The 21,955-nt window shown below is 40.0% G+C and overlaps 1 protein-coding gene across 2 annotated transcripts in view; it reads left to right on the forward strand.

Moving 5' to 3' along the window:
- The first annotated feature begins 17,958 nt into the window (after positions 1–17,958).
- The window catches only part of CHD9 (chromodomain helicase DNA binding protein 9), a 42,285-nt gene continuing 38,288 nt past the window's right edge, over positions 17,959–21,955 (forward strand). For both annotated transcript variants that reach the window (XM_053448468.1, XM_053448469.1), the window contains exon 1: positions 17,959–18,057. The gene's annotated coding sequence lies outside the window, so the exon portion shown is untranslated. The remainder of the gene's footprint in view (positions 18,058–21,955) is intronic.

Genomic DNA, 21,955 nt, shown 5'->3' on the forward strand with positions numbered 1-21,955 from the left:
GTGTTCTGTTTTCTTGTTGCTTTATTCCATTCTGAACCTTCTCTTACACTCTTGCGTTCTCAAAATCCCGGTCCTTTTTTTAAGAGTTGGTTTCCCATTTAAGCTGTAAAAATGTTTTTAATTGCATCTTTCCATACTAGCTGGTAAAGTAGTCTAATAACACGTGATATTCAATAGAAATTCAGTGGATAGTTTACTCGGACAGGCTTACTTGCTGTAGGTCATAATTACCTGGCATGGAGACTCATTAATCCTATAGATCTTCTTCTTCTATTAAGTTAGTCCTACTTTTTTTACTTAACATCATGGATAAAAGCCTTAGGCCAATGTAATCTGAAATGCCAGGCTTCTGGGTGATTTAAGGATAAGTAGCTAACATGTCACCATGCGCTCTCCTACAATAATATGGCATTAATACATTAAGAGGCAACATGGGTTCCACACTTGTCCCAAATAGGCAGCAGACTAAGGTCTTTCCTCCAAACAGGGTATTTGGAATCAAAGGCTAGGTTTGAAGATACATTAAGTCAAAGTGGGTTAAAATCAGTCATATCTGCTCTATTATTTTTTCTTCTAACTCAAAATCATGTCCAGCAAATGAACCATAAAGGTCAAAGGAACTAATCTTACATATGGTAATTAGAGAACTCAATGATTTGGGGACTGTGGCAGTTGCTAATCTCAAGTAGCAAAAAACAAAATGGATTTTCCTTAATCAAGCAGATCAATTTCAGTCAATATCTCAAAAACATGTAATGTTTCATCCCTCCCTATCATTTCATATATTCTAGTATGTCATAGAAACTGATTAAGAAATTGTAGAAAAGATCTAAATAATGCTTCTTAATAACGCAAATAATTACACAATGATATACATGAGCTGCATTTAATCAGACATTAATCATAATGCTCACTAAGAATCTTACTTTTCACACCTGTGGATTTAATGCAATTTCACAGCTTTGTATGGTTACAATGTTATTTTGTATCAACACAAATTATAGAACCAATAGCAATGGACATAAATATTTCAAAACATTGCGGAACACAGGCTGAATTGTTACACTGAGACTAACACATAACAGCACTGCCACCTGGTGGCCAACTGATGGCAATGTAATCACAATTAAATTACATGATATAGGATCCAATAATTTGATCCAATAAATAAATACTAGGGTGTAGCTGTGTATAAATAAGTAGACTGTAAACTGGCATACATTAAAATTTAATAATTATACTATTGGGGGACAGGAGTTTATTACAAGAATTCATGAAAACAGTAGGAGCCCAAATAATAACATACAGTATTTATCATCTTTGTTTCTTGCTTTGCGACTGGGATATAGAAACTATAGAACCATCTAGTCTGTCTGTTTTCTTTGCTGCAAAGACTAAAACCTTAATCAGTCCGTTGTCTTTTCTTGTTAAAAACAATAAAATGTCTCTAAATATTACTATATTGCAAGGAACTAGCAATGGAAAATAATGTGTAGCTAGTGCAAGGTAAATTTTTACCCTGCTGGATGCAGAATCTGATCCTTGTTTATAAACCACGGATATTTGGAGTCATTGAACGTATATCATATCCTTACATCTTTTGAATATGCTTCCAAAACAAAAATGATATCATCCATTGAAAACCACTAGCCAGAACATCAGAATCTGTAATATTATGTTTACTTAGATAGTGCCAGCAGATTCCATAGTGTTGTTACAACAAGGGACAGTGAAAATAACTTTGAGGCAAATGAAAATTGAATATTAACGCATGTTGAGCCATATAGGTACTGAAGGAGAAAAGGGCCCTGGCCTTGTAATGTTACAATCTATTAAAAAAGAGATAATCCCCACTCACTTCTTTCATATCTCTGTTTCTGTAAAGTGGCTAAATAGATGGTTTTTTAGAAGAAATTTTAGGACATCTGCATAACCTACCATAGTTGGTAGTGAAGTCCATGCCATAACTGCCTTGGAAGTCTCTTAGAGAATGGGTTTATCTTGTGAGATGAGTAACTAGTGGTTAATCTGTGCCCGGGTTGTGAAGTTATCGATCACATGTAGTTTTGCTTGATGGACAATGTAAAATCCATACCACATTGATTATGTTTTTAACATGCGACTGGACGGCTATTGTGTTATCATCACACACAGGTGACTGGAATATGCCTAAATTGTATGGAACCCGGATTTATTTGAATTTCCTTGCAAATGCCTGAAACTAATATATATGCAAATCCATTTCAGAAAACAGGTTTGGCGACTCGTTCAGACTTCTTTTTGCTGTGGGCGGCCAGAAGCTAGTGGTTATGTTTTGTACTATAAGTGTAACACTGACACGTACAGTGAGGGGCTATGTAAAAGTGAATTTGCGATGAGACCAAGAACTGATTAAAGTTTTAGTCTTTACAGCAGGAAAAACGGGCAGACTAGACGGGGGCCGAATGGGTAAACTCTATGTTTCTCTATATCTGCTTTCACAACAAAACCAACAACTTTGAATAATACCTCCCAAACTATTACAGTGTTTACAAAGTAAAAACAAATATCTATTTTAGTAAACTTAAATCCGTAAGGTCTTTGTGGCTGTCACCATCTTACTGCTGATTTTTTTGAAGGAGAAAGAAGACATATAATGAAAGTCAACATTAAAAGAACTGAGCAGCAGATTTACAGCAAACGTATAAAATCCTGAGTCTCGCGTGATCGTTGCGTGACAGTCGGCACGTACTACTCCAGCTTATATTCTTTTGAGTGGAATAAAAATGACAAAACCCGCTTAACACGGTAAATAGTAACCCAAAGCCTGGCGGTTTATTGTAACAGTTGCTTGCATTCATTAAAAGACAACGTATTTGGGTATTTACACTGGGTAAAATTTCAATGGTTCAATCTATTGCCCTACCCAAAGCATGAATTACTTTTACGGCATAGTGACCAATTAGGATAGATGTTAATAAATACATCGGAGGCTTGTCCAGACCTGCCAGAGTAAGTCAGAGATGAAAATGGAAAACCTGTATAAACGCCAGCAAAGGGTGATCAATTGTAACCATGGAAACATATATATATACAATTATCCGCAGAGAACAAATGAACATTAATTCCTTGTAAGTCTCAAGATATATGTAAACAAACAATCAGGTGATTTTGGCACCTTAGTTGCTAAACTATTTTCATATTAGACTTCATCAGAGGTGTTTTTGGTGGAAATAAAAAACTGGACAAATATGTCCATGTGGTTAAGGGTGGAATATATAATAATTTTTCTTAGGGATTGGAGTCATTATAACTTTTCCTGTACGTTGGGCAATGATTAACATCTTCCATGCCAATTAGAGAGAGCCGGAGTAATGATTAACACCTTATCAGCCATGCAGGGGGATGTAGGGCAGTGATTAGCACCCTCTCAGATAGAAAGGTTTCAAAGCAGGGTTACAAATATTATAGGGACCTTCCAAGAACAGAAGAGCGTCCGCAGAGCACTCTTGGCAACATGAGAGGTTGATAAAAGTAAACTTCAGCTTTTATGGGCAAGTTGAGCATGACAGTTGTGGTCATTTTGGTGACAGGCAGATGTGCGATGATTTGAGTGTAGTCTACTAGGCCTAGGGTGGCAGATGCACGGGGGACCATTTCCCTGATGCAGAACTGGAGGTCAGATCACCCTCTTGGGCAATTAGGCCCCCATTGTGCTGCTGCTCGTTGGGCTGTTTATGAGAGAGCCTCCGTAGACTGATTATGACATTACACGACAGTGCTTTGTGGTGTAGTTTGGGAAGCGGCTGGGGGCGCCACCCTGTGTAAGGCCTACGTCAGCGCCTAAGGGTTATCCATCTGTCTACTAGTGTCCACTAGCCAGTCACTATACGTAATACCCAGCTCCATTGTAAGCGTTTAATGTAATGATAGATGACTAATTAGCATCTAAAGCAACTGCTTAACAATCCCTCTATATATAGACTTCTAGATAAGACTGGAAAGGATACCTGGAGCCCACCTAATCATGCTTGTATGTGTGTTTAATTGGAAAGGGATACATAAAGTGTAGATATTTAACTGTTCAGAAATAAGGCCATTCCATCAGATGGAAAGAAGACCACCTTTCCAAATGTCCTCCAGAATGATATTCTATATATGGCTCCTGCTATTGTACTAACAAAAGGGGCCAGACGCTTTATACCTGTACGTAATCAGTATCAACGCAATTCTTCTCCTACGTGCTTTCAACCACGACACGTGCTGATGATTTGTAAAACAAAAATGCTCCAGTTAAGTTTTGTGTAAAACAAACATTTTCTACAGTCCGCTGCCCAATTTTTGCATAATGCCGAATATTTTTATTATCTTTCATTAAAGAAAATAATCCATAGAAACATGTGCGCGTATAAACAGAGACAAGCAAATCTTGAGCAAACTCATTATATTTTTTTATTAATGAAACTTAAATTTCAGGTCTGCACACAATTTGTTCACCATACCACCACATATTAGCAATAGTTTTCTATTTGGTATGACGTTTGTTAAATGTGGCTTAAAAAAAAAGTGTAAACTAAACTAAACTACATCTCTATCAACCGTGTCACGCTGGAATTATTTGGGGAATTCATTAAATGTGTATTGCCTCTGGTTATTTTCATTAAAAAAATTGTAGCTTTACCTTGTGTCTGTCCCTCAACTAAATAGTCATTATCGGGGCAATTGTGTTTCTCAGTACCCCCAATTAGGGCTCTGCAATTTTCTCCCAGGTTATTCACTAATATTATTGTTGGACTTGCATTATATGTGTATATATATATATATATATATATATATATATATATATATATATATATATATATATATATATATATATATATATTACAATATACTGCAAGTCCAGTAAAATGTGAGGCCCTAGATAATATGTTGGTCCCATTAACAATAACAGTTTTTAGCTATCTTTGCATAAAAATGGACTAGTTTGCAGATACAGTTAAGGAAAATTAATATTGTTTATACTCATTCTTGTGAACGAGGAACTGACAAAAACAGGTAAACAGTAGCATTATACCACAACATTGGTTTTCATCCCATTATGTTACTAATTAACAGTTTGAGTCAATTCGTTGTTGTGTTAAAGCTTTTTAATGTAAATAATTTGGTCTATAGCATAAGAAAAAAGAAAAGGTGTGATTCTGAAAACATGAAGCGACAGAGAATATTTACAGCAGATTGCTTTTTGTTAAATAAAGATCACTTTTGGATAGTTTAAATGAATATTGCCAACCGATACAATCAATCAGAAATACAATTGTATAAAAAAAAAATACCACTCTCATATCAGAAGAAAGAAAGAATTCACCTCTTAAGACTGTTCATATATGACAGTAAATCCTATCTATTATATGTTTGTCTTTTATTAATGTAATTCTATAAAAATATTCCATAACCTGATAGACAGAACTTAATTTGTGTGGGACTTACTTTCAAGTAGGACAAATTACTCCCATGGCCAACTAAAGAATATATAATACATAATATGATGTATTCTACAAAAGGATGAACATGTCTTTATAAAGCCACAGGACAGTGCAATATAATACTTTTAGCTATTAGTTCATTTCAAATTTTCATATGTGTTCCAATTATACATGAATATTTAAATCCTAGACTAACCACCATTACAACAAACAGCATCACTTCTCAGCTTGCTATTACAGGAACATAAACCATTTAACGGCCGTGACTTTGATCCCCAAATAATTTAATTCAATATATGTCTAAATGTAGTCATTGTGCACAAATCCCCCAGGCAACTTTTAGCTACGATGAAGATCTGCATAAAATGTCTTTCACTGGTAGACGACGATGATCGTAGTTTAGACATTTCTTGATCAAGCACGTTCTCACTTGATAGATGGCAAAGTCTTCTGTCTTTGAACAGTTTTGTTGCAAGTTAATTCCTAAATGCACGTTGGTCCTTTGGAAGACTTGTCTGTCTCGTAAGGTGCTCTCAACAGTTGTGGGACGTTTTTGAATATCCATTGCATCTGGCCAGGTGGCCTAGGAGGTTCAAAAGATGTTGGTGGGGTATTTTCTTAAGTGGCGAAATCACAGGGTTCTTCATCTGATGTGAGGAATAAATAAAGTTGGCGTCTGTTCAAGTATAGGAGAAGGAACATGGAGTTTCAGCTCTTTTTGGCCTCCGTGTTGTCATTGTCCGCTGAATGTTGGGTAGCCCCTGGTGCGGTATCGTTCTCCTGCTCATGCTTTTCACCGTCTCTCTTCTCCGGCTCTCCCGGCTTCTGAGAAGGCTCCACCGCTGTTGTACTTTTGCTGGAGTTGCAGCCCATTGCGGCACTATGCTCAGACAGCCTGTGTGTGTCACGGAGTGAGACAGAAGTGTAATGAACAGATCCTTCCTTATTCCAAGTTAAATAGTCCGGCCTGGTGTATTGTCAACAGTGAAAGTGCTTCTGTCCCCTTGGCAACATAAACACACAGATCTGTGAGCTGCTTAGTAATGCCAGACCTGCGAGGCCACCAGGTGGTTTCCATTAGCACTTGTCCTGCTCCACTGGCTTCGCTGCATTTCGCCAGGAGAATGCTTAAATATTAACTTATTATAAACCTTGAGTCTCAGCTAAAGAACCTTTTTTTTTAAGTAAACCATATCCAAGCGTCTCGCCAACTGAAAATGCTAAGTACACTGATCCAGTTGCTGTATTTGTGAGGGAAGCAGTTATTAAGACATAGAATCATATATTATGACAGTAAAACACAATGGCCTGTTTAGTCTGCCCTTACATTCACTTATTCATTCTTTACAATAGCTTTATCTGTTCTATAATTTTACTGCAACGTAAACAAAAACTGTACATATTAAATAGGACAATGGCTGGAGAATCCATATGAGATTAGTGGGGGGGGGGACTAGGGGATATAGGAGTAAAAGATGAATATTTCAATGGATGGGTTGGTACACAAGCATTGTATGAGATATATGATGGGTTTATATGTCGGTCTAACCTGTTGGCAGATCCTGCTTTTACTGTTATGTGATGCTACTTAAACGTTCAAATTAGTGTTTTTATGGCTAGTATATTCTACTATACCAAAACCTCCAAATTCAAAGAACTGGTTTATCACCAGGAGTGGTTGGGTAGTTGGGTGGTTGAGTTTTAATTAAAAATGACTATTATATTATTTATTACATCACAATCACAATAGGTTCCTACAAACAAAGAAATGGATCTTACAGACGTCTCAGTGAAAAACCTAGACCTTCCTGACCAAGAGAAGACTTCCTGACCAGGGCCGGCCCAAGACATAATGCCGCCTGGGGCGAAGTTTAAAATGCCGACAACCCCCCCCCCCTTGTCGACGCAAGCTTTAAAAAGCTGGGGCAAAAGGCCTGGGACAATTGCCCCACTCTGCCCCACTCTGCTCCATGGTAGGGCCGGCCCTGTTCCTGACTATAGTATGTGCATTTGATATGGGACACTTTGGTTTATGGTGGTTTATGGGCTTATGAAAACATTTTTTATCTCTCACCCAACTTTTTTTATATAAACTTTTTTTTCATTTTTCGTTATTTTTTTTTATATAAACTTTTTTTTGTTCCCATTCCTGTAAAGTGTGTTATTTGCTAGCATGGTAACAAGTTTGTTGCTGTCCTGACCCTGGTAAAATGTACTGGTGATCGAGTTTTACTTCCTGCAACTACACTGAGACTGCTTTTAGCTGCTGGGTATCTGTAGACGGATTGTTTGTTTGCTGTAGGCAAACACTAAGGAAACCTTAACACGTCCAAATGTAGTCCCAGCACAAACAAATGCTGACTTTACTGGCATTTGGTCACTCTCCGGGGGGCAATGGTCTGTGCCATTATGTAGTATAAATCGATCTGCCCTTCCCTTCTTTCTGCTGGCATTCAAACTCCGATACCATACATTTTGAGTACCGCGAAAGCATAATTATTCACGTTGGGGGTGTATTTTCCACCTGCCAAAAGTACCATCAAGAGCCCAACATGGCACGGCCAGACCGCGGCATATATGAATATGGGGATGCATGGTGATGCATGAATGGTAGTGTGCAAGGTGCCAAACGGCGATGTGGCCATGATAATGGTCAGGGTTAGAAGAAGTCAGATGGCTAGATAATAGTTTCTACCTGTGGTACTTAAAAAGTTAACTTTAGACCATTGCTTGACCCCAGTGTGGGCCTGGGGGGGGTATATTAATAATTGGCTAATGCTTCTCTATTAACTTGTTCAGACCAGCGATGTTATATTAAAATCATTTGTCATGTTCAACCCTTGTACGCAGACATACGAAGATAGTTTTGTATAACAACGGGAGTCTTGGAAACTCTTGGAAACTGTTATTGAACCATTTAGTACAATCAAGACATCTGTTAACCATTTGTTATCCTTAAAACCCACACATGGTCAATTGTAAGGTTAAATGTACCATGCGTATAATTTGAAAAGAGGGCAAAATGTTGTTACATTTCTAGCAAAGCAAAGCAATTCTTATCGGACTGTTTACTGGTTATGGTGGGCTACTTTTTATACTTTACACTTGACTTACATTAAATATTGATATATGCTACATAAAAACACCAATCTAAAGAATAAATATTGGGGATTCCATCACATTATATTGCCATGGCTATGTCAAAATGACCCAATCTTGGCAAGTCCCATCTAATCTAATCTAATATAGCTGTATTGCTTACCATGGAGCTAAATCAGGAGACCCTTCTGTATTATAAAGCACACTTTGAATACGACCGGGGTGCTAACCCAGAAGTCTGGTTATACATATATATGGATATGGGATATGGGATAATACCCATCCAGGCCATATTCTCCAAACCAGGCTGGGCCAAAGCCAAATTCAGCCAGCTGCTCACTTAGTCAGGGCTCAGCTGCATCACGTAACAGTAGTAGCGCAGCTCTCAAAGTGCTAAGTGTCTAAGTGTGTGTATATGTGTGTAAGAGTGATTAGGTGTAAGTGTGGAGTGTGTAAGTTAGGGGGCCACTTGGCTTTACATGCCCGAGGCCCTCCCTTGTGGGTGTATATATACTGTATATATATATATATATATATATATATATATATATATATATATGTATTGCACGCACTCAATAGCTCTAGCTTTACTTTTCTTTATCAAACCACACACTGAGCGGAACAGCACCTTTAAATTTCTACAGGTGAAAGATATTTGGCTGATCTTGTTTTTCTTGGCACTAGCAGAAAACATTCAGAATCCCAGTAAATATTGCACATATGATAAAAACACACACACTGACACAAGACCAGCACGGCAGAAAAACATAATTTGTAAATGACTTCATACAGTATGAGTATGTTTTTTAACCTGTTTTTTTGTAAGCTCCTATCATAATTTTTACAACAAGCCTTTTATTAATATGGTAATTTAGATATATTATTATCTAAATGTTCTAGGTAAAGAGTAAAATTATTTGCTAGGATATTACAAATGCAAAATAATAATAAAAAAAAAAAACAACCAGGCATATATGTTTCTGTTTGCAGTGTGATAGAATTTATTAATGAAACAATAAATGATTCATTGCAACAAATAATCTGTGCTTTTAGAACTGTGATAGAAAATGACTTTATATAAGATGATCAATTACCTAAAGTATTGATTTTTTTTCTGATAATAAAAATCATTGGCACGACAGGCACTCAAACATTAGCAGACGGAATGAAGACTGGCATTAAGTAAGTTACAATTAGCAAAGTATAATTACTTTTACAGAATAGTAACCTCTAGGCTTGGTGGTGCCAAGTAACCTCTGTGTACTGTTAAGCGGTTGTCCTGACGTTCGTTGTTATGGATCTAATAGCTGAATCAGTGGGGATTAAAAACCAGCTGACTCTTAGGTTACGTTTCATTGTCCGGGATCCATAACAAAAGCTCTGAAACTAGAGTCTGATAGTTCTAGTAAAGTAGACCTTCAGAGAACAGAGCAGTTGCTAAAAGAAAAAAAGAAAAGAAAAAAGACACAAGTTATCGAAGATCCTAGAGATGGAAATTCCAGATATTTCCTATGTTTTAGTATCTATCCTTTTTTTTTTCTGGGCTAACTTGTCAAATTGTGGGTACCACGGTCCTTCATCAAAGGGCATCAGAAAACCCTACTGGGATCTTTGCTGTGTTGGTCATCACAATGGAGGCCATCTGGAAGTCCAGGTTCTGTCAGAATAGGGGAACAAAGAGGAGCAGACCCTGGACTGTGAAGCCAACAGTAACAATTTAATAAAATAAGATAAAATGAACTTGAAACAAAAGTGAAGTAGTACAGCTGATGAACATCAAAGCTATAGTCTGCAGATGAATACCAGCTGGGTTCTCAATATGCTGATGGACAGACTGACACTTTGTATCAATGTCTTGGTGGTCTTCCTATGAGGTCTATGCCAAAACAAAGTTCATAAAAGATTCATATTTTATTTTAATAAAGTTGTTCCCTTAAAATACCAACAGAGGGCAGCAAACTTCCACATCCTAACTAAATGCAAGCCACCAAAGACAACTAAGAGGTAGCCTTGGGTGGACAATGACCACTTTCAAGCCTATGGTCATATTAATCAGAGCAGGACTGTCTGGCACGTCAAGTCTGGACTGTCTTTATGCAAGATTCAGAGTAATATCTTGATATATATACATATTTCCCCTTATTAATCTGTCAAACATGCTTGTGTGACAATGGAATCGCATACCTCCCAGCATTTCAAAATGTGAAAGAGGGACACTTTTTTTTTTTTTACCAATACAAGCGATTGCACTTTAAAATGCTTGCATCGCCACTTAAAACACGCTTCATTTTTGTCAGCACCGTCATGCATATTAAAAATAACCAACACATTGAACTGAATTCCCATAAGGCTCAGCCAGACATAATACTTCCATGATGCTGGCTGAGCATCATGGGAAGTGCAGCAACAGTAAAGCTGCAGATGCTAGCTGTGAATACAATTCTGATGATTCTCAGCCAGCCAGGTGTCCACCTTAATGCTGGCTGAGCATGATTGGAAGAGTAGTCCACAGCAGCATAGATTTTTTAAAAAGGCTAATGTTAGCCCCCTTCCCAGGACCCCTACACACTACGTTTACACACACACATACACACATGTACAGTACCCTTATACACACACATATACATGAACACTGCCCTTACACACACACACATATACATGTACACTGCCCTTACACACTGTCACAACGCAGCTGATCACCCGAGTACCCGCAGATAGCGGGTACTCGATACTTACCTTCTCCAGGGCCCAGTCTCAACCTTCCTCTGTGCCGTGAGTGCCCGCGTCTAGCTGTGCACCCCTCCCCAGCTGCACCTGAGGTAAGTATCGCTCTCGCCTCACCCTTCTTCTGCCCCTGCAAAGTTGGACAGTTGGAAGGCATGGAATCGACAGGTCTTGCAATAGGAAAACGTAGAATCAGAATACATTAATAACCAGTGTTTTTTCCTGGGGGCAGAGATTCCAGTACTACCATACCAAGGGGGCATTTTCCCTTATCTGGGCTTCTTAGATGTCAAGGGCCAATCTGTCGCTTGAGTGATGCAACACATTAGAGAAACTAATCACTCAATCAGGGGATCAGCCCTCAGCAGACCAGGGGAATGTTCCTGCTATTGGACAATTCCAGCAGTTGCTAGTGTTTGCACCCAGACTAAGTTTTATACATGGGCCCCAACACAAAAATGTTAATTATTGGGATCAGCCTTTCATAATGTGCAATGAGGTTTATAGCTCATGGTTTAACAAATTACTTCTACATACAGGACCAGTTCTGGACCATTTTTTTCAATCGCCGTTTTACTCTTTTTTTCTTTATAAATAGACCATGTGACATTATATACATTTCCAAACAGTTGAGAAAATGTCACACAATCTTTATAAGAGATTTTTACATTCGGGAGATTGATGAGTTAGCTATGCTATCTGTCAGACAGAACAAAGCTGAGGCTCTAAAAACGAAGTTCTAATCTAGAGAGGAATAACGTCTGCTTCTAGTTTTATTCCTATTGTCAAATTTCAGCTATAACAAAAACTTGGCACCAATACGTGCCATGCTGACATCAATATTGTTTTCTAGCAAATTATATGCCATGTGTTGAAATGTCACAACATTATTATCTATTTTCTCATTACAATACAATTTAAAGCAACGGCTCGGATTTAATTTTTTTACATTCTTCCATTTTTGTAAAAAGAAGTCTTTGAATTTCATATCTACATTGTTCTGCAACAGAGGCGAATTTATTGTCAAGAACGAATACTAATTAAGTATATATCTTTAATTAAGTAGCAGGATCCAGCAACAGGGGCATATTGTCTGCCATTATTTGACGGCCACCGGTCTACCAGTGCCAGGGCCGCCTCATCGTCCCCAATCTTGCTCAACCTGCATCTTATTAAGTTTCTCCGTCACATCTACCTTGTCCTGGTGGCTTCCATTCTGGTGGTCCAGCAGTGTGGATTTCTCACTGAATGCATTACATCCCTGCAAGTATTGCAGATATGTGCTTGCGAAATGTGGCACCCCTCTCATGGTGCTGCCCTAGACCTAAATACTCTGTCTATGTAGAACAGGGTATGAAATGATGTGTCCACCCGCACTTATGCGATACCAATGTAACACAGGACCAGCAACTTGAAGGGATAGCTTATTGTTTTTTATTAATATTTTTCCTTCTTCTTACTCCTACTCAGCTGCTTACCTTAGACAATGTAAAAACAATATTACAAATGGGCTCTTTCTGGACCGTCTGTAGTCCCCGAGACTTTGACTCTTTGACAATAACACAAATCGGACTACAGAGAAAATCAGACACTTGTTCAGCTCAGGGAATTCTTCATTGCCATATTGAATTTCTAGCTGAACATGAATTGTATGACATTGTCGTCTACATGTTTTGGCTTCCCTACACTCTGTACAACAAGCAAGGGTTCTCTTTGTGAAGGCAAGCAGAGGTCTAAACCTGTGCTTCTACTCTTGGGATCATATCATCACAACATCAATTATACCCTCAAATCTAATAGATGCAATAGCAAGAAGACACCACAGAACTCACCAGGCAGGTCAAATTAAGTGACTTTTTTTAGGTGGCCTACAAACCAGCGACCATTTCCACCACAATCAAAGTTTTTCCAGTGTTATCGATGACACCTTCTCTACCCTTAATGTTGAAAGCAACATTTGTTTTTTTTACCACCTTGTACAAAATTTGATACGCTTTACATGACAAAAATAGCTGTGCGTCCCCATGAATTAATTTTACTTTACTGAGCCTTGTACTTATCAAATTATAAATGAAAGATGTACGATTGTCTTGTCTCCGTCTCAGCTAATTCAATTTGTCGCTCTCTTTGTCATGATTAACTTCGGAGCAGACAGAGGTACAGATATCAGTAAAGGACTGTTTTTAGTGTCTTTTTTTTTTGCAAATCATATAATATTTATTTTGTTTGACGTTTAAGTGAAGTAGGGGAAAGGGTTGTTTGATCTATTAAGAACGTGTGGTTGCATTTCTTGTAAAGCTGTAAGTAAGTTGGTAAATAATTGAAACTATTTAAATCCTTGACTATATTAAAACAAAACTTGGTGATAATCATTGATTTACTATTAGAAGGGTGACACGGGCACCCCGAGTACGCAAAAACAATGCCAGGGCCCTGTTTCTCCAAAGAGCCCTTGTGGCATGGAGAGCCTCTTGTCAGGGGCAGCTTGTCCATAATCAAGATAAAGACGTGATTTTATCTAGTTTGCTAAAATGTCCAATTACTTGAAGGGGATCTGCCACATTCCAGAGTTCTCAAGAAAATGTAGACTATTTGTAGACATTAGAGAGGGGAACTGATACATAAGGCAGCAGACAGAGTCTTCAAGAAATGTATTGTGAAGGTGAGTCTCTATGATGACCACACCTTACCTTATATGGAGCTGTCCTAATTCTTGAAATTAAAATGGTAATTAAGTGTATTAGTGTGTATTAGTTCTTTAGTCAAAGGTGATACATTTTATTGGACCACCAGAAAATGGAGGATGTTATATCTGAGACATTCATGTCACCTCACATCTTTTTGTATGTTGGCTGAAGACCCCATATTCTATTGACCCAATATGATTATGTTCGTGAGAAATTTATACCTGTAACTAATTCCCATTCTACTGATTTGATTAATGATTTTTTAATGTTCTTTCTGAAAGCCCACACAATTTAGACATTACCCCTGTCCCTCTCCTGCATACCTATCTGATTCTAGTCCTACTCCTTGGTTCCTGTTCCTAAATACCATACCTGATGTCTGCTCTTGCGTTATCATGCCCTGATTCATTAACCCTAAATGTTTTCAGTCATTTCAATCTGCCAAACGCTTTATCCACTATAATATTTTCAGCCTTTGCATCCATTGAGCAATTTCCTGATTTTTGTGGGCATCAAGTCTGGAGTTTGGTAATCCGTCTGCCTCTACCTTGTAATCTCCACCTGATCTCTCTAGACTACAGTCGTCTGATCTGCGTCTGCATCGAGTCTGCAGTCTTTTTTATCTGCATTCAGTCTGCAGTCTCCAGATCTTTAGCTGCATCCGGTCTGCAAACTCCTGATCTCTGTAGGCTCCTGGTCTGTCTGTGACCATCATGCAGTTTCCTAATGCAGCCACAGGTCTGAAAGACCACTGAGTTGTGATAAGCAGGAAAGGGTTCTATGCTCTAAAATGAGAACCCCCATGTAACTCAATAGGTAAGATTCATAGAATTACACAGTAAATGGGTAGATTTCCATCAATGGAGTGAAAACCTGTTCAACTAATGGTGATGCTACATGGGTGACGGGATCCAGCTGTATCCTAGCAACCAATCATAAGGCTTTAGCCTACTGTGTTCTTACCATTAGCCTACAGGGTCTTACCATTGACTAATACAAAGGAAAAACCATGTAATACACCTTTTTACCATGGTGATGTATTACTGGCCTGTGCAGCAACTGACACTGAACACTGTTACCAAGTTCATTCTCTACAATCATTCCCACTCATTTAATGGCTATATTTTCCCCCAAAATGCATACCCTTGCATTTGTCAATATTAAATCTCATCCGCCGCTTGGCTGTCCAGTCCTCCAATTTGACCAAATTCACTTGCAGGGAAATATAAAGCCTAGTTCAGGCTGTATTACCTTATCTAGTTTTGGGTTACTTGTGTCGTCTACGAACAGAATCATTGGATGGTGGAGGAGGGGAGCTACAGCTTCTCCCTACGGAGAATTAATTTTTAAAGAATGCATATTGAAGAAAGTACTTTATTATACATTTTTTTCCATGTGGGACATCATACTGCCCCTTTAATAATTCTCCATTAGGTCTTAGTATGCATGCTTATGTAGTTACAATATAATTTCTGTGTGTGTGTGTGTGTGTATAACCCCCAGTAGGAAATGCCTTTCAGTGTTTCAGTTATGAAAGCAAACCGTTCCCAGTATAAATATATAAACATTTCTAGTACCATAAAAGCTCTCTGTCTTATACAAGCGAAGGTGTTTGCAGTCCGGCCGTTACTCTTGCTGCAGGCAGAGTTAACATTCGTGGCAAGGCTGTCTCGTGATGCCTGCGTGGGAAAAGAATCCTTTTCTCCAGCAGAACCTGGCTGAGGCCTTGGGGGAAAAAACCACAGTGGGAGGGAAAACATAGTGAAATAATCCATTCTGACACCGACATCCTACGTCTGACTCCTGTTAGCGTGGAAGAGGGTGACAATGCCAGTCTGCAAACCCTTTACCCTTATTGCGGGTTCTGGTGTGTGGATTCACATCGCTATGTTATACACTGCAACTTAAATACATTTAAATGCAAATAATAAATATAAACAGTATAATGTATAATATTATATATATGAACACAACACTTTACACAGCTGGTATTCACATAATTGTAACAAAATAGTAGTGAAATAATACTGAGAACAAATGTATAGCACTTTTTATATATAGTATATATATATATGTGTGTGTGTGTGTGTGTATGTATATACATAAATATATACTCAGGGGCATAAATAGAAACCACGGGGCACTGGTGTGAAAACCGGCCCAGGGCCCCCAAACTTCAACAGCTAGTATGTCCCATAATTGCCCCCCCACACACACACACACAAACTGGTCTGTGCCTTCTTTTTCCCCTTTTCCAACATACAACATATGTAAACACACTTACACAAATCATACACACTTACTCATACTTACTAACACACACTCCATCTCACTCTACTCTCACACACACACAATTACACATTCATGCTCATACACACACACACACAAGTACCCATCCATGCTCACACACACAGACACACACAAGAACACATCCGTGCTCACACACACAAGTACACATCTGTGCTCACACACACACAAGTACACATCTGTGCTCACACACACACAAGTACACATACATGCTCACACACAAGTACACATCTGTGCTCACATACACTCCAGTACACATCCGTGCTCACATACACTCCAGTACACAACCATGTTCACACATGTGCACATCCAAGTTTACACACACAAGTGCACATCCTGTCTCACATCCATCCATACATAAATGCAAATACATATAGATACATCCCACCTTCTGCCCCTGCTTACCTCTCACCGCTCCTGCAACTTTCTCTCTGGCGCAGCCTTGTTTTCACCGTGGGGGTTACGACCTCCACCTGAATCGGTGCTGTCTAGGTTGGAAGGGCCCTTTCTAAACAATTTTGGACCGGCATGAGGAGGCAGGAAGAAGGGGTCAGAGGTAGTCGCAAGTGGCCCACTTGCAGCTGCAACTACTATCACCCCTGTAGTTATTCCAGTGTATATACTATATATACACTGTACTGTGCAAAAGTTTTAGGTAGGCATGAACAAATACTGTAAAGTAAGAATGCTTTCAAAAATAGACATGTTGATTTGTATTGTTTAGCAAAATGGAAAGCGAGTGAACAGAAGAAAAATCTTAATCAAATAAATATTTGATGTGACTAACCTTTGCCTTTAAAACAGCCTCAATTCTTCTAGGTTCACTTGCCCAGTCAGGGACTTTGTAGTCATACAGTTAGGTGTATTACTAAACAATTATACCAAACAGTTGCTAAGGATCATCAATTTAATATGTAGGTTGAAACAGCTGTGTATACAGTCTACACAGCCATATTAACTCAAATTTTCACATACACATCCGTGCTTACACACACACACACACACACTTACATATACACATCCATGCTCACACACCTATACATACACATCCATGCTCACACCTATACATATACAGCCTTGCTCACACACTTAAGCATACACATCCATGCTCACACACAAAAGCACCAACATTCCGACAGTCAGCCACTGACCTCCATAACCGACCCCTTATAACTACTGCCTGTAGAACAGTGTCTAAAATCTTGGCCTGTCACTTGGAAGGTGTACTCCAACCATGGTAAAAAAAAAAAACAACTAAGGTACTTCCATCGTTATTTTTAACAAGACAAAAAAATGCAGGAAATATATGTCATTCTGAGCATCTTGTTTCAGAAGTTTATTGAGCTAGTTTGGAATTTGCACACTTATTGATATATTTTGGTTGCTCTTCTGTTGCAGGTTGTAGTAGGTTTCCTAGCATCCCTGAGCTTTGTTGTTTGTTTGCTTGCTTGTTTGCTTGTTTGCTTGCTTGCTTGCTTGCTTGCTCATCAAAACACCACTTCCGACTCTCCAACTCTGGCTCTGAAATGACGTTAGAGTCAGCTTTTATAAGCTTGAAAACGAGGGGCGTGGCCAGACATTCTGTCACGCCCCCTGTGCAAGCGTACACTATCGAAGCGTCTTCTTCCGGCGGCATCCAGCGCATGCGTGCAGCGCCTCAGCTATCCGAAGCTGCGGCTCCCGGATACCGGAAGGACCACATTGGATGTCTAGAAGGATCACCCGGGCGGCCGTAGAACCTCGCCAGTAGATGACGGGCGCGGGGCGCTGGATCAATGGTATGCGGCCGGATTATCCGCAGCACCTGGGGCCCCCAGAGATCGGGGGCCCCTAGACACGTCCCTAGTGTGCATAGTGGATACTCCGGCTCTGGCTTCAGAGCCTTGACTTGGATAGGCACCCCTTTATGTAAGTTGAGATGAAGGTCTGGGATGTCACGTCCACAGGGGCAGCACGTTTTGTGTTTTTGGTACTGTAGCTTTGTGCTGCTGGCTATGGAGCTGTGTCATGCCATTGGTAGTGTGGCACCTGCCCTCATAGCAGTGTCGTGAGGTCCCTTTAAATCATAGACTTGTGAGTGGCATGGGGCTATCAGCCTTACCTCTCTTAGATAATGAATTATGCTATTTAAAGGGTTAATTACAGTTTTTCCTCCCCAAAGATTGAACATGTATGGCATTAATGTATATGAATGCTCTGGTGCTGACACTGCTTTGAAGAGCATGGAGCTGGTAATCCTTGTCATATTGGTGGTGGTGACAGCGCTGTGTGGCACTATGCCCTGGCATGACAAGGGTTAAACTGTGGGTATTTTTGTTCTTATGCGACAATATGATTCAGATCTGCGGGGACAGCTATGGCTGACAGCATGTTAGTCCCTTAAAGTTGCGCGTTGGCATTTAAAACATTGAGGAGAGTCTGATGTCATTAATACTTATCGTGGACCCTGGTGATCTCACTACAGTATTTACAGGTGACGTCACTTGTCCTGCCGGTGACGTGTATGTCTAACGTGTTGATCTCAGAAAAGTCTGGTTCAGCTAATGTCTGCCTCAAGGATCAGTAGGGTTAATCACTGATCAGATTAAAAGCCTTTTAGGGTTAACAGGTTCATACAGTAAAAGTAAATTACCTGTTCATAGTAATAAACTGATATAGTCTGCGGCCTTGGCTATGGGCCAGGAATCAACTACAGGTGACGGAGGAATCGAAGGACTTGAGTAGTTAAATGTACTTTTTCTTGGTTATTTGACTTGGCCGCCGTGCCAGCGTGTGATTACACCATACTTTTTTATTTAAGTTTTCCTGTTGGATTTGGAATCTGTCAAAACCGGTCATTTCGCATTTTTGATGACATGTCAAAAAAAGTTGCAGGGTGTTCTAGAACTCAGGACTTTCCTTTTAAAAGCCAACTAATAGGGCCCATGTCATCATGATTATATCCATTGCATGGCAGTAATGGGTAGACACATGGGTAGATTAGATGGGTCTGTCATTCTTGAGTTGTTAGTGTTGTGAGTGGCTGATAAAAGTTTTTGGTGAGGCTTTACATTGTCTACAGGGGCAAGCCGCAGTCTTGTTCTGCCTGTAGTGTTAATAAATTTACATGGCGTAAATGTGTTTGATGTCATATGTCGGTTAAGGGGTTAAACTACCTCGCAATAAATAATTGCTGCTGGAGGTTCTGTTTGGCCTTTCGAAACTTAAACCATTCCTGGTATTGTTGAATGTCCAGGTGATTCCTAGAAATAAATCTATAATCACGTGGAGTTTTGGACCATTCATGGTTTTTACCAGGAACACCTAATTGCCATGTGACATAGAAGCAAGCAGTGGTCGCTCGATGCGTCAATAAGATGACATATCCACTGAGGTTTATTTAGATGGCTTGCTGGGGAGTGCGGTTGCAGTTCTGTGTAAGTGGAACAGCATCTTAAACATATTGCGTTTTATCAAAAAAAGCAGGCTGTCTTGGGACTTGTTTGTTTCCTGAGTGACTTAATTGGCTGATGTTTAAATGTAGAATATGAATACTGTGCTGCTTATCTTAATGCCCTCGTTTAACGTTACTTATGCCTTTACGTGTGGGTGCTGGAGGCTGTGAGTTGCCGATTAGGTGGTGTAGCACCTGCAGGGTTTCTAGAGCAAAGTGAACCCACGTAGGATGTTGACAGCCAGCCTCGGATGGGCTGATCCTCTGTCTTCTCGCCAACTCCTCCTAGTGTCTCCAGAGCGTAGCCTGAGACTCGGCGACAGGGTGAGACTGTGTCACTCCACCCCTTCTGGCCACGCTGAAGGGATGCCCTTCTTCTCCACTCCCCCCTCTTTAACCTATTACATCAGGAGCAGTCACAGACATGTTCCCTCATGCCACAGACAGGGGCCCTTCCTCTGTTTTCTCCCACGCAGGTCATGTATCTTCCTTTCCTTTTGTACGGGGAATCAGACAGCACTCACATCGATGATATCGGTGCTGGTGTTTGAAGGTTGCACGCTCCGCTCTTTCTGGAGCAGCAGCTGACAGGGTGGCCCCCATTCTCCTCTCCTTAATCAGTCGGAGACAGCTTCCCTCACTGATCGGTAGCCTAAACTGTTTGATATCTTTGGCTTTAGCTGTGTCAGGCGGCGCACATTTGAACTTCTCTGTTGTATTTTAGCAAAAGGGCATGCCCCATATTTTTCTTTGCTTCTGGAGCAGAGGCAGACAGGCAGTGCTTACCCACAGCTATCTGACAGGCAGGCGAACAACCCTCTCTCCTCCTCCTCCTCCGCACACACATGTATTTGTGTAGAGCAGCACACTGAGCGCCTGCCTGCATTAATCTTCATTCTCTGGAGGAGTAGCAGTCGGGGGGATCCCCTCTGAAGCTGACAGCACACAGAACCCTTCATACCACCCAGATATCTAGATCACTATAAGACTAGGAATTCCCCTTTAGCCCCTTTTCTTCAGAGAGGTGCTTAGAGCTATTGTTATCCATCTACTGTTCTCTGGAGAAATCCTTGCTGCTCAGATACCTTATTAATCTTTTTTATAGAGAAAAAGCATACAAAGCATCCGATAACCTTCGCTTTGTGGAGCTGGAGCCGATAATGTGTGTTAGGCGGTTGACTGAATACCCACGCTGTACTTTTGCCCCTAAAATTCAGAAGCAGATAAGTGTGACCTTGGTATCCTCTGCTCTCTAGAGCCGTAGCATATAGTGACCTTGGTGACACGTGAAGCCCGCTGATACCCACTTCTGTCTGGAGCATTATCAGGAAGGAGTACCCATGGCAACCTCTGATTACCAGATAAGCTAGGGCGTCCCTGACATGGTGGAGTCTCTGTTATGGTAAAAGGCAAGGGTTGTTCTACCCTATAGAATGCAGCCGACGCATTCTGGACTAGTAGCAAACAGTATCCCGCTTCAGCTATAGCAGACAGTGTGCTCTTTCATTCCACATCCTTGGGGTAGTGTTAGACATCACTCCTGTAAATCCTCCTCCTCTTGTGCAGGAGCGTCCATGCAGACTTTGCGCCTTTCCCACCCACCACTCTGTGGTGCACTAGAAAGAAAAGGGCTTAGCGTTTTGTATTTCTGGATATTAGCTGATCAGTTGTACAATAATGAACTCTATAACACAGAATGTTGATGTTATCCTTTGCTTTTAGAAGTAAATACTGATGCTTGCCCATTTTTATACCCATTTGGAACACAGGCAGAAGAGCATCCCCTTATCTCCACAACTATCAACGGTGGAATGATTTTGTTCTCTGGAGCCTTTACTGGTTGTCCGCTACCAGAGCTTCTCATTCCGGAGATGATTCTTTATGAAGAAGGGATGTCCCAAAAGATCCCAAAAGTTATGTGACACGGCATCTTTTTTGGTGTTGGCCCAAGGTATCAACTTTGACTAAGAACACGGTTCTAGAGCAAGACCCAACAAGGCTTCTTTTCTATCTACCCCTCAGAACACAATTTCCCTTCTGTTTGGTTCTGCTGGATAGAACCCTTAATCATTCTCTTTGGAATGGGTCTTTTTGGACAAAGCTGACAAGGTAAAGGGGTAAAAGTGCCAGTGCTCATGTGTCTATTCTGTAGGAAAAATTGCCCCAGATACAGATCGGGCTCCAGCTACATTCACGATTTATATATAAATTACATGACTAAACTGATATGAATAACTGTGCAC

Source organism: Spea bombifrons, chromosome 10, assembly GCF_027358695.1.
Source record: "Spea bombifrons isolate aSpeBom1 chromosome 10, aSpeBom1.2.pri, whole genome shotgun sequence".
NCBI classification, from domain to species: domain Eukaryota; kingdom Metazoa; phylum Chordata; class Amphibia; order Anura; family Pelobatidae; genus Spea; species Spea bombifrons.